General features: G+C 51.6%; 1 protein-coding gene across 2 annotated transcripts in view; it reads right to left on the bottom strand.

Annotated features, from left to right (window-relative positions):
• ATG5 (autophagy related 5) overlaps nucleotides 1-12548 on the bottom strand; it is a 599844-nt gene that overhangs the window by 260714 nt on the left and 326582 nt on the right. The gene's annotated exons all lie outside the window — the stretch shown is intronic.

The following is a 12548-nucleotide window of genomic DNA, read 5'->3' as shown; positions in this document are numbered from 1 at the left end:
CGAAAGAAGATCGGGCCTCTCGTCCGAGGAGGCCCGAGAACGGGAGAAAAGCCGGCTCCACGAATTGGAACTGGCTCGACTCCGCTTGGATGGAGAACTCAAATTGGCAGAACAAAAAATAACCCTCGAACACTTGCGGCTCAGGGAAGAACGAGAAGAGAAAAAGAGCCAGAGGGAGCTAGAAGAAAAAAGGCTAGCATACGAGCATGAGCGCAACTTGAACGAACTAGAAATTCGACGGCAGAACAAAGACCTCGGCGTCTCCGGGCACCAGAGCCTCACTGCCCCTACGGACCCTAAGGTCCACATCCCCAAGGACGTCGTCAGGGAATACTACCGGAACGATGATATCCAGCAATGGTTTAAAGCCTACGAGGTCGCAATGACCTCCCACCGAATCCCGCGGAGCGACTGGGGAGCCGGGTTATGGGGAAAATTCGTCAACGAAGGAAGAGACGCCCTGCTGCAACTCCCCGACCACCAGATGACATCCTACGACCACATGAAGGCCGCCCTCCTCACTCGCTATGGGCTCACGCCCGAAATGTACCGGCAGAGATTTCGAGACTGCAAACGAATCCCTGGTACGGCCTGGGTGGAATACGTGAACTTTTTCAGCCGAGCCTTCGAGGGGTGGATCAAGGGCAGCCAGGTCACCACCTACGAGCAATTATTCGACCTCATGGTATGGGAGCACCTCTCCAATAACTGCTTCGTCGAACTAAAGGCAGCACCTCCTTGATAGTAAGCTGACCGAACCTCGGAAACTCGCCATCGAAGCAGACCGATGGGAGAGCACCCGAGTTCCTCGGAGCTGGCCCAGCGAACCGAACAGAGCCTCCCAAGGGCCCCACCGCCCACGGAGGGGAGGAGGAGGCCAGGGTCGGGGTCGAGACACTGTCACGGTGCCCTCCACGAACAACCCCCCGCCCCCGGCCGGAAGGGGAAGCCCTCCAACGCGGCCAGGGTTCCGCTCCAGCGTTACCTGCCACAAGTGCCAACGACCCGGCCACTACGCCAATGATCCGAACTGCCCGAAGAATCAAAGCCCCATGAACCGCCAGATCACCGCCGCCGCCCTGGGAGAGGAGCTGGGCCAAGAAGACGACGAAGGATACGAGCAGTACCAGCCCGAGTTGGAACCAGCCGCCATGTCCCTGGTCTGTCTAGGGCAGAGGGACATGGTCCCGAGGGCGCCCATTCCCGTCAATACGCAAAAATACGGCCAGTGGGTCACCATCAATGGACGCCGGGTGGAAGCCCTCCGTGACACCGGGGCCAGTGTGACCGCAGTCCGCTGCCATCTGGTGACCCCTGACCAGATCCTACCCAATGTACTTTGTCCAGTGCGGTCGGCAGACAACTCCGAAAGCCTGTGCCAGATGGCCCGCGTCCCCTTCGAGTGGGGAGGGGTGTCCGGCCTGCTAAAAGTAACTGTCCGCGACGATGCTCCGGTTGACTGCCTTTTGGGGAACGACCTCGAGAGCTCCCCCTGGTCAGCCGTTGAATGGAGGGAGCACCTGGGAATGCTTGGTCTCCCTGAATGGGTCTGTGTAACGACCCGATCCATGGCCGCCCGCGCCATCTCCAGCTCAGAGGAACCGGAGTGGCCCGAACCTCCTCCGCCAGTCATCACAGAAGAAGCCACCCCAGAGCCTGGTCCTCCGGGGTCAGGCAACGAAGAACCGGATCAACTCCAAGATCTCCCGGAGCTGGCCCAGTGGCGCCAAGAAGGTGGCCCCACGCAGGAACAGTTCCGCCAGGAACAAAGAGCGTGTCCCTCCCTCGAGGGACTCCGACAACAAGCCATAGCCCAGGGCGCAGGGGATGCCTCGGGGGCCCACTGGATCTACTGGGACAACGAGCTGCTCTACAGTGAGCAAAAGATTGCCGAGCTGGGAGCCAGCCGGGTGCTGGTGGTCCCCCTCCGATTCAAAGACTTCCTATTGAACTTGGCCCACGATGTGCCTCTTGCCGGGCACCTGGGGCAGGACAAAACGTACAGCCGTCTGGTGACACACTTCTATTGGCCGAAGATGCGGAACGACGTAGCGAACAATTGCCGGGCCTGCCCCACCTGTCAGGCCAGCGGGAAAAGCGGCCGAAAGCTGAAAGTCCCCCTGCAACCCTTTCCCATCGCCACCACTCCTTTTGAGCGGGTGGGAATAGACATTGTGGGGCCCCTGGAGCCCCGGACAGCGCAGGGACACCGGTTCATCCTTGTCCTGGTGGACCATGCCACCCGCTATCCCGTGGCCATACCGCTCAGGACCGTGACAGCGCCCGTGGTGGGCCGAGCCTTGATGGGAATCTTCTCGCGGGTGGGCTTCCCCCGAGAAGTCGTCAGTGACAGGGGCACGAACTTTATCTCCAGGTACATGAAGTCCCTATGGCAACAGTGCGGGTCGCCTACAAATTCACGACCCCCTATCACCCGCAAGGGAACGGACTAGTGGAACGATTTAACCGCACCCTCAAGGGGATGATCATGGGCCTGGAAGAACCCCTACGCCGTCAATGGGACGTGCTGCTCCCGTGCCTCCTGTTCGCTTACCGGGAGGTCCCCCAGAAGTCACTAGGCTTCAGTCCGTTCGAACTCTTGTATGGACACCCCGTCCGGGGCCCCCTCAGCCTGGTCAAAGAAGGGTGGGAGGGGGCCCCTCAGAAGACTCCCCCTGATTTATACAAGTACCTCCTGACCCTCCGTAACCAGACCCGGCAGTTCCGGGAACTTGCCAAGGCCAACCTGGAAGCCAGCCAAGAAGACATGAAGCGCTGGTATGATCAGAATGCCTCATCGATCGAGTTCGAGCCAGGACAACAGGTCTGGGTGATATCCCCGGTTGAACCTTGCGCCCTCCAGGACAAATGGACAGGACCCTTCAAAGTGATGGAGCGCAAGGGCCCTGTCACCTACCTGATAGACATGGAGTCACCCCGAAACCCCCTACGTGTCCTCCACGCCAACAGGCTCAAGCCCCACTTTGTGCGCTCAGAACTTAGCCTCCTGATGGCTACCGACAGTGGGGCTGAAGAAGACTCCGAGCCCCTCCCCGATCTCCTGAAAGCGCTAGAGAAAGACGGCTCCGTGGAGGGAGTCCACCTTTCCGATGCCCTGTCCCCAGCACAACGCCAAGACTGCCAAGAACTGCTAATACAATTTGCCGACCTGTTCTCCCTCATCCCTGGGGTCACCCACTGGTGCCTTGACGTTGACACCGGGGATAGCCCCCCTATCCGACACAGGGCGTATCGGGTACCTGACCGAGTACGTGCCTGCATCCAGTCGGAGGTCTCCAAGATGCTAGCTCTGGGAGTGATCGAGCCGTCCGACAGCCCCTGGGCCAGCCCGGTCGTGCTGGTCCCCAAGGCCGCCGCCCCGGGCGTCGCCCCTGAGCTCAGGTTCTGTGTAGACTATCGGGGTCTGAACGCCGTCACCAGGACCGACGCTCATCCCATCCCACGGGCAGATGAACTGATTGACCGCATGGGGGCCGCCCGCTACCTGAGCATCTTCGATTTGACAGCGGGCTATTGGCAGATCGGCCTCACCCCAGGTGCCCAGGAGCGATCCGCCTTCTCTACCCCGGATGGCCACTACCACTTCAAGGTGATGCCATTCGGCATGAAAAACGCACCCGCCACCTTCCAGAGACTCGTGAACAAGGTGCTGGCGGGGCTCGAGGATTTCAGCGCCGCCTACCTGGACGATATTGCTGTGTACAGCCGCCACTGGCCAGAACACCTCCACCACCTCCGGGAGGTCCTGAACGCTCTCCGGCAGGCCGGGCTGACCATCAAGGCCAGCAAGTGCCAGATCGGCCAAGTGTCCGTGACCTACCTGGGACACCAGGTGGGAAGTGGCCTGGTGGCCCCCCTCCAGCTCAAGATTGCCGCAATCCAGGCCTGGGAGACCCCGGTCACCCAGACAGAGGTCCGAGCCTTCCTGGGGCTAACCGGGTACTACCGGCGCTTCGTAAAGGACTATGGCAGCATTGTGGGGCCCCTCACAGAACTCACGTCCAAAAAGAACCCCAAGAGAGTCAACTGGACTCCTGAATGTCAGGCGGCCTTTGAAAACTTGAAGTCCGCCATGTGCACCGCCCCCGTGCTCCAGGCCCCCCGACTACAGCCGGGAATTCATTTTACAAACAGACGCCTCAGATCATGGCGTGGGGGCCGTCCTATCCCAACTCAATACCGAAGGAGTCGATCAGCCAGTGGCCTTCATCAGCCGACGCCTGCTGGCCCGAGAACAACGCTGAAGCACCATCGAGCGGGAGGCCTTCGCCATGGTGTGGGCCCTCAAGAAGCTCCGGCCCTACCTCTTCGGTACCCACTTCCGGGTGCAAACAGATCACCGACCCCTGCAATGGCTGATGCAGATGCGGGGAGAGAATCCGAAGCTGTTGCGTTGGTCCATCTCCCTGCAGGGGATGGACTTCACTGTGGAACATCGCCCCGGTCAAGACCACGCCAACGCAGACGGCCTGTCCCGCTTCTTCCGCCTCGGCGAGGAGAGTACCCAAGAGGATGGGTGACTCTCCCTGCCTTCAGCTGGGGGGGACGCATGTTGGACAGGCCTCGTGGCCGGCCCGTCCCCGCCCCGCATGGCGGGCCACGGACCTCTGCTCCGCCTGCTCCATGGACAAGAACCACCCTTGCAACCCACCGGGGCAACCCCCGGCCCTTCCCCGACGGAACCCTGGCTCCTGAACGCACCAGCATCGGCTGGCCCGGGTCCCTTCCAGAACCCCGGTCTCCGGCCCAGCCGCCATTTTGGACACTACCCGGCCAGGCCCGACATCGAGGCACCACCATCCACCCAGGGGGTGAAGAGACCACTTGGCAAGTCAATGGGAGAAGGAGTGTTGATGTCTCCCCTCCGCCAGGTGTCGATCGCCCCCAGCCTCCCCGGGCACTGGCTCCACCCCCCTGCTGGGTGTCTGGACTCCCTCATCCCGGACCTCCCGACCTCCAAGTGTGAGGGTCCGGACATCAAAGAGGGCCAGACCTATAACTGGGAAAGCTCCAGAGCAGGAAGGCAGTTGTATCCTGGAGTCGAGAGACACCGAGACGAACTCATCTTCCAGGCCTGCTGGCGCTGCCGCGGCCCTCCTCGTCGTAAACCATCTTCAAGGCCTGCTGGCGCTGCCGCTGCCCTCCTCGTCGTAAACCATCTTCAAGGCCTGCTGGCGCTGCCGCGGCCCTCCTCGTCGTAAACCATCTTCAAGGCCTGCTGGCGCTGCCGCGGCCCTCCTCGTCGTGAGTCATCTTCGAAGCCTGCTGGCGCTGCCGCGGCCCTCCTCGTCGTGAACCATCTTCAAGGCCTGCTGGCGCTGCCGCGGCCCTCCTTGTCGTGAACCATCTTCGAAGCCTGCTGGCGCTGCCGCGGCCCATCCTTGCGAACCCCCCCCGCTCGAGGATTGTGAGCTCCACCGTTTGCTGCTTCTGTACCAGACCGGTATTCAGACTGTCCCGCTACCCCTTTTCCCCAACGAGACTAGAATTGATGGGATCCTCGTATCCTGGTCCTGCTGTACCGCTCATCACCTTGCCTAAAGATATATATAAAAGTGTGCAGAACTCATCTCTGTGTGGTGTCTATCTGTGGGGGGGAAGTTACTTGTCTGTACGATTACCGGAGAAGGCCCTCACCGGAGGCCTCTCCCCCTGTACTCGGCCGACCCTCCGGGTCCCCGTCTAACAGGGATCAAATAGAGCAATACTTTACAAAGAATGAGGGGCCAGCATCTGATCGACTGATAGAGGGGAAGCATTTAAGGTGGTATTACAGGGTTTGTGCATCAAAACTTTTTATTGGACAAAGTGCACACTCAAGAGAGACCTCGTCACCCTAGAGGACATTGTACGCTCCCTTGAACGTGAGGCAGTAGGAACAGAACAAACCCAACAAGCCTCGTATTACACAGACTGGGATGCCTGGAACATAGGGAGAGTACAACCTATCATGACAACATGGGGAGGGTGACACGGCAGGAAGCTCACTGCCATGGCTCCTATGCACTTATTTCCCTAGAATGCCAGTGGTCACGATCTGGGACACAATAGTAGTGCTGGTCAATGTGAAGTCCGCTATCAATATAGTGTTTCAAAACTATTTTCCGCCTCTATACACTCATGGGTCCGATCTGAACAAACAAGTTGCGGAAGCTTATCTGAATACAATTACCCTTCCTCGCCTTAACACAACACAGAGAGCTGCATGGAACTACCCCCCCCCCCCCCCCCCCCCCCACCAACAGGAAGAGCTACAAGAGGTGATATTGGACAACCCCCCACACCAACTGGAAAAGCTATAAGAGGCGATAGCACAAATGGACAGGGGCAAAACACCAGGCCCATGTGGTCTTCCCTTAGAAATCTATGCTGCCTACAGACAGGGGCTGGTGGCAAACCTATTAAAAACATTTGAGGCAGCCAGGGACGCTGGTTGGCTACCCCAGTCAATGAGGGAGGTGTTAATCGTTATCTTACCGAAGACCAATAGGGACCCCTTAGGGGCAGGCTCCTATCGGCCGCTGTCACTTTCAAAATCTAGACTACAAAATCTTGGGGGGGAAGTGCTGGCCAATTGCTTGTTACCATTAATCCAGCCGCTGATTCAAATGGACCAAAATGACTTTGCACTGTGCCGCAATACCTTCGTAAACATTTGGCGCTTGTTTGTGATCATAGACTGGGCTACACAACTCCAATAGCATGACTGGGATGTCTCATTGGACATTGAAAAGGCCTTTGATACCCTCAGCTAGCCCTTCTTGATGAGGGTGCAAACATGTCGACAGATAACAAAGATCAGTGTGAATTCACTTGATCGAGTAACATTTAATATACCTCTATATCTGTTCTTTCCTTGAGAGACTTAGATCATTGTGTCCACAAGTCTCTCACACTGTTTTTAATTTGACATATAACTGCATTCCTATTATAGTGATAGCTTCACCAGGTCTATAGTTGATTTGAACTCACTTTCTCCAATCTTCTCACTCACCGACTGGAAACCACACACTTTCCAGGCCCCCTTTGGCGATTCAAAAATCTCTGGTAAAGTGTCCTTTAGCAGGGCGCGTTGGGCATTGCAGCGCCAGACCAACGAGGAGCAAGCCCAATGATGAAGCATGCCACTTTCAGGTGGGTGAGGGCACTTGCTCCTACGAGCAAACACTCCCAGTGACTTCCACAAGACCCCAATCAAGAGTGTGACTAGTCAGTGCGAAACAATTTACCCAAATTTATATAATACAATTTGAATTTTCCTCGTCCTCCCAAGTTAATAGGATATGAATAATGTTACGCAGCGGCGCAATTGCAGGGGCCAATACAATGGCTAGCGAGGTCTGCTGACCCGGAGGCTCAAATTATACAGATCACCTAAGATGGCTAACCACTGCTGCTGGGACTGTGGGGAAGGGTAATAAGCAAACTACCACCAAACTATTGTTCAGGGCAGCACGCTAGTGATGGAAAACGACGTACAGGGTGCTCCCTTAAAACTGGTGTATGCACCGGAGTTGTCCCTTGGTTCCATACAGAAGAGCGCGGCGCTGGCTACTATACATTATACTTGGCTCTGGACACATGCAGGAGTCACAGTATGGAGGAGCTGTTCTATGACAGACCTTGGCAACCCTTTTATGTACTGCAAGAGACCACTTGTTACGCCCATCGCTTCATGCCTCATACAAAGTCAGCCTTTTGTTCAGAAAGGGAAGCACAAGGCGTTATCATGGTTCCTTGTTGGAGTTTTTGGTAGTGTTAACATCCCCCACCCTTATTTCACTTGCCCATATTTCTCTGTGTTGGGTCCCTTCTTACGACGACCTCCCAGCAGGACTGAGGGATGGTCCTTGGTGGGAGGGGCAAAGACGCTATATTTAAACTGCAGCCAGCCTCAACGCTGTGCTTGCCTTTTAGTCTTTGGTCTCTTGCGTCCACGCTCCCTTGTTACTTCACGATTTCTCATCGGTAGGGTGATGGTTTAGTTATTGCTACTTCGCGTCTACTCTTCAGCATATCCTGTGGTACCTGCTGAGGTCTCGTAGGTGGCTCGGTGCAGGAACCTTTTGGGGCTTTTGGTCTCGGACCTTCATTTGTTTTGATGCCTCCCCATGTGTACTGTTCCCTTGCACCTCCTTCATTTCCCTGACAATGGCAGAGTGTCCCAGCATTTCTTTCAGCTGCTCTACATGCCGGACAACAGTACTTTGGGCACAAGGGAGTTTTCCTTTCCTTAGACCATTGGATTTGTACAACAGTAAAAGGTCAGTGCACTTATGAAATAAGTCCCTGCACCTCTTGGGAGCCACAAATGTGACTGTGGTGTCTTACACTTTACTGTTTGTGTGGCCACTGTAGGCTTTGGATCAGCCTTATTTTTTGATTCCTTTGTCGGACACTGACAGCTTGTTTCTACTGAAAGGACGAGTGGGATTAACTTGCCACCCAATGACACCTGCTGGATTTATTTTCTATTCAGTGAGTTAGTTGCAAGGGATCTAATACAGAGAGATAGTAAGTGTGGGTGGTTCAAAGGGAGGCATACTAAAAATACTAAATGGGGTTTTCTTGTTTCTTTATAGATGGTACCAGCTCGATATAAAGGAGATTCCCTGAACTATCTTGTGCTGAGTGTGACAGATCCTTCGTCCAGTGAGGTTCTCCGATTTCCACCTCCTTTCTCCCCAAGAGTAGTTACCAGCCACACTTGTGCCTTCCCTATAGTAGTGTGTTGGAGCTAGTTCTGGGGGTGACTGGTTGGGCCATCTTCACTCCCACATTCGTGGATACCAAGGTTAGTGGGAACTTTACACCACTAATCTGGGACCAGGTGCTTTTCTGCTCTATGAAGCGATGAGCGACCTACTCCAAGAAAGATCGGGAGAGGGAAATTCAGAACCCGTAGTCTCAAAACAATTACAAGTCTTACTGACGCATGTATTAGGTACACATGCTATCACTGCACTATATACAGCACTGCTGCATAACACAGTACAAACACAGAGACACCTTAAGAAGGAATGGTGGAAGCGAGTACGAAACGTGGATTTTTCAGACCAACAATGGGAGAGATGCTTAGCGATTGTTAAAGGGGTCTCCAGCAATGCCAGAATGAGATCTGTTCAGTTTCATTACCTTCATCACACATATTTAACCTCCCATAGAATAGGTTGCATGTTTCCGGGAGCAGACCCGGAGCACCTCAGATGTGGCAAAGAGGATACCGACATCCCACATATGGTATGGCACTGTACAGTTATAGTGGGATTTTGGAATGAATTATTGAAATACATAACTGATCTCACGGGCAGACTGATGCCTAGAGATGTCTCACTGTGTTTGTTAGGGTTAATGATTTGCACGAAAAAACACACACGTATCATGGTTTATTGATCTGGCACTGGAGCTTGCTAAGCGACTCATTGCAATGTTGTGGAAGGCTGAAAGGGCACCAACACTAGGTGACGGAATTATGAAAATGGGCCCAAACCGAGGTTGACATGAAGTCAGGTCCCCTTGATTTGCGGTAGAGGTGCGTGTTATGCGGAATGGGATACTGATCTTGAAAAATTGGGACCTAGATCAGACGAGCGCCCCCTCCTCCCCCTCCCCCCCATTAGCATCGGGCTCAATGTAGTGCCGGACTGGGCATGGGTATGCATGGAAGTAGGCGCTCGGATGGGGACTGTTGTATGATGGAGGAGGGATCAATAAAGTGGGCTGCAATATGATACTGGACACAATGCCCACACTTTACGATCGGTTTCAATAGTTCAGCTACTCCTACAGCACCATGCACTCAAAGGTTGTTGCTTCTGTTAGATTTAAGGCAGTGCCAGAGTTGTTTTGCAGATGCCAATAAAGTCAACATTATTGCCTTTACTTTTCTATCTGTACTGCCACTGCCGCTGTCACCTGCAAGCTGAAAGTGCCGGAATTGCCTACACTTGGTAACAAACGAACCTGATTCGTTGTATATTGATGTCTTATGAAAATGAATAAAGAACTATGGCAAAAATGATTTCTCGTGCTGCATCTTTCGCCTCACGCACAGTCTGTAATCTGCACAATAAGAATTAAAGACATCCCCAACCCATATCAAGATATTAAATGGACAGACAGTGTGAGATCTGGCTGGAATACACATATAAAAAAATCCTAATAAAGCAAAAAAGATAAAAGTGCAATTGCTTATTACAGTGAAACACTGAAAATTACTAGCACGCTGTCGTGGCATTACCACGCCGTTCCCATTTCTCGTCACAGATCTTAACTAAAAGGGCATTTTAGGCTGCCAACACTGATTTGATTACATAGTAAATTGAGACATGCTTAATGCAAAACCTGTGATATCTATTAATGTACAAAAATACCCTCAACAGAGTAGAAGAACTAAGGACCAACGTCTCTGAAAAACAGCCCCAGAAGCCTTAAATTGAAGAATGGTGTGAATCATCTGTGTATCCACAGATGCCAAAGTTATCCATTATGTCAGCTGATTAACAAGAGACTATGAATGTAATCATTCCCGCCTCTTCAGCATCATTGAGTCAGAGGAAGGGTCACCTTAGTTTGCAATGCAGATCACCATGTTCAGAGTGCCAGAAGTAGGATGGAATGCTTTGTGGCGTGGACCATAGGAGATTAACATTGAGCCTGAAGTACTATATCGTCTATTAAGTCAAGCTAGAGCTGGTGAGGAGAATGTTGTGATTTATGTGAAAATCTGTTAAAACCTTGTTACCTTCGTAAGAAAGGATGGAGAAGAGCTGATTGCCAACAAATCAGGCAAGAAGTGAAGAAAAGGATCCTTGTAAAGGTAGGACCTCATCTCTGGCAGATGTGACTGCCACTAAGATTAGGAGTAAAATGTAAATCCAGTATTTGTAAAATGCGAACAGCTACCCGAAGGCATCCCAGCGCTGGGGGTCGTCAGGAAGATTAAGCAAGCTATTGCCTAGAGTCACATGGTGCTGGGCTGACCTGCCGCCAGTGCCGGGGATCGAACCGTGAGCCCCAGATTTCAGCGTCAGTCGCCCTGAACGGGGCGCCACACATCTGTGGTCAAAAACAACTGGTGTATAGCCATGTTCTTTAGAAAGGCACTCCTCCGAATGAAATCTATTTTAATGAATGAATTATAGCAGAATGGAAACTTGATATTTTTACGGTTTTTGTAGCTTCAATTTTAACTGAAATGTTAACATCATTAAATGACTGTCGTTTTTACAATGTGTGTAATTTTTTGACAGCATATATTTTTGTCTTTTTATGTGCTTTTATGACTGTTAAAACATCAGTTGAATAAAGCTTTCTTTGACTTGACTACTCATTCGCTTTTGTCCAATTCCTGAAAAATGTTTCGCTTTTCAAATATAGACAAAGAATATATAGCATTTTATCTGCAGTTCAGTCATCATCAATGGAAGGTACATGTGCCTGGTTGGGCATTTGACAAGGAAGATATGCTCTAAGAGCGCACAGTGCAGAAAATATGATCTGGTAGGAAGGAGCACAACATAGCCCCCCCCTCTGAAAATGAGTTCTACTTGAGCAGACTGCAAACAATGATGGTCCTAACCTGGCTCTCAATAAAGGAGTGTCTGCAAAGGAGGCAATAATCGAGACCGAGGAATTTGTTCTGCCTCTTCTGCACTGTGTGATGCTGGGAGAATAAGATGGGTGCCTTACGTAATCACAGCAATACGTCTCTTCAACTTGGCTTGAATTATCTCTCAAATATCAACTTTAAATGTATTTTGGAACTGCAACCTTTTTTCTGCAGCTGCATTTCTATTTCTGAAAATACTGATTTCTCTATCATATAGCACTTCCGTTTGGACAAACAAACTACTTTTTTTCAGGAAAAAACATAATTTTTCCTTTAAAATATCAGTTTTTATGTTTAGGAAATAGAGTCCTCAAACATCATCTTGTCATTTTCATTGAGTACTCACGAGTACAAACCCTCAAATAGACAGATTCTGCTATAAACACCCATGTATTACAGTCATGGGTTATGTATGCACACTATAACACCAAGGATGCCTGTCCTATGTCTATAATGCCTTCTATTATACGTTGAAAAAACTGTTAACATATCTATCTCAGCTCTGGCTCTTTCTACAGAAAAACAGATATGCATACATTTGCTTTCAACCTGAGGATAACATACTCAATCTGAAACAACACGACCATATTATGTTTGCTAACTAAAAAACTTAAACAAAAAATAAAGGTACAATGACAAAAGTTGTTGAAGGTAGTTAAATTCACCAAAAACGTGTACATATTTGCAAATGGAAAGGCGACATTAAAGGAGGGCTGAAATGTCTACCCTTATGTTAATAGAGCTGTACATCCCTATATATGCTAACAGTCAATGCAATATCACATATAATCCATTTCACAACGACCCCAACGCTTGCCATACGAGTGAAAATAATTAAACACCATGTTCCTAATTTACTAGCATACCTGAATATATAGTACACAGCTGAGAAGTCAGAAAATAAGAATATTACCTA

The sequence above is a fragment of the Lissotriton vulgaris genome, chromosome 6, assembly GCF_964263255.1.
Source record: "Lissotriton vulgaris chromosome 6, aLisVul1.2, whole genome shotgun sequence".
In the NCBI taxonomy this organism is placed as follows: domain Eukaryota; kingdom Metazoa; phylum Chordata; class Amphibia; order Caudata; family Salamandridae; genus Lissotriton; species Lissotriton vulgaris.
Note: the sequence above shows the minus strand (reverse complement) of the source record. Positions and strands in the feature narration are given on the sequence as shown.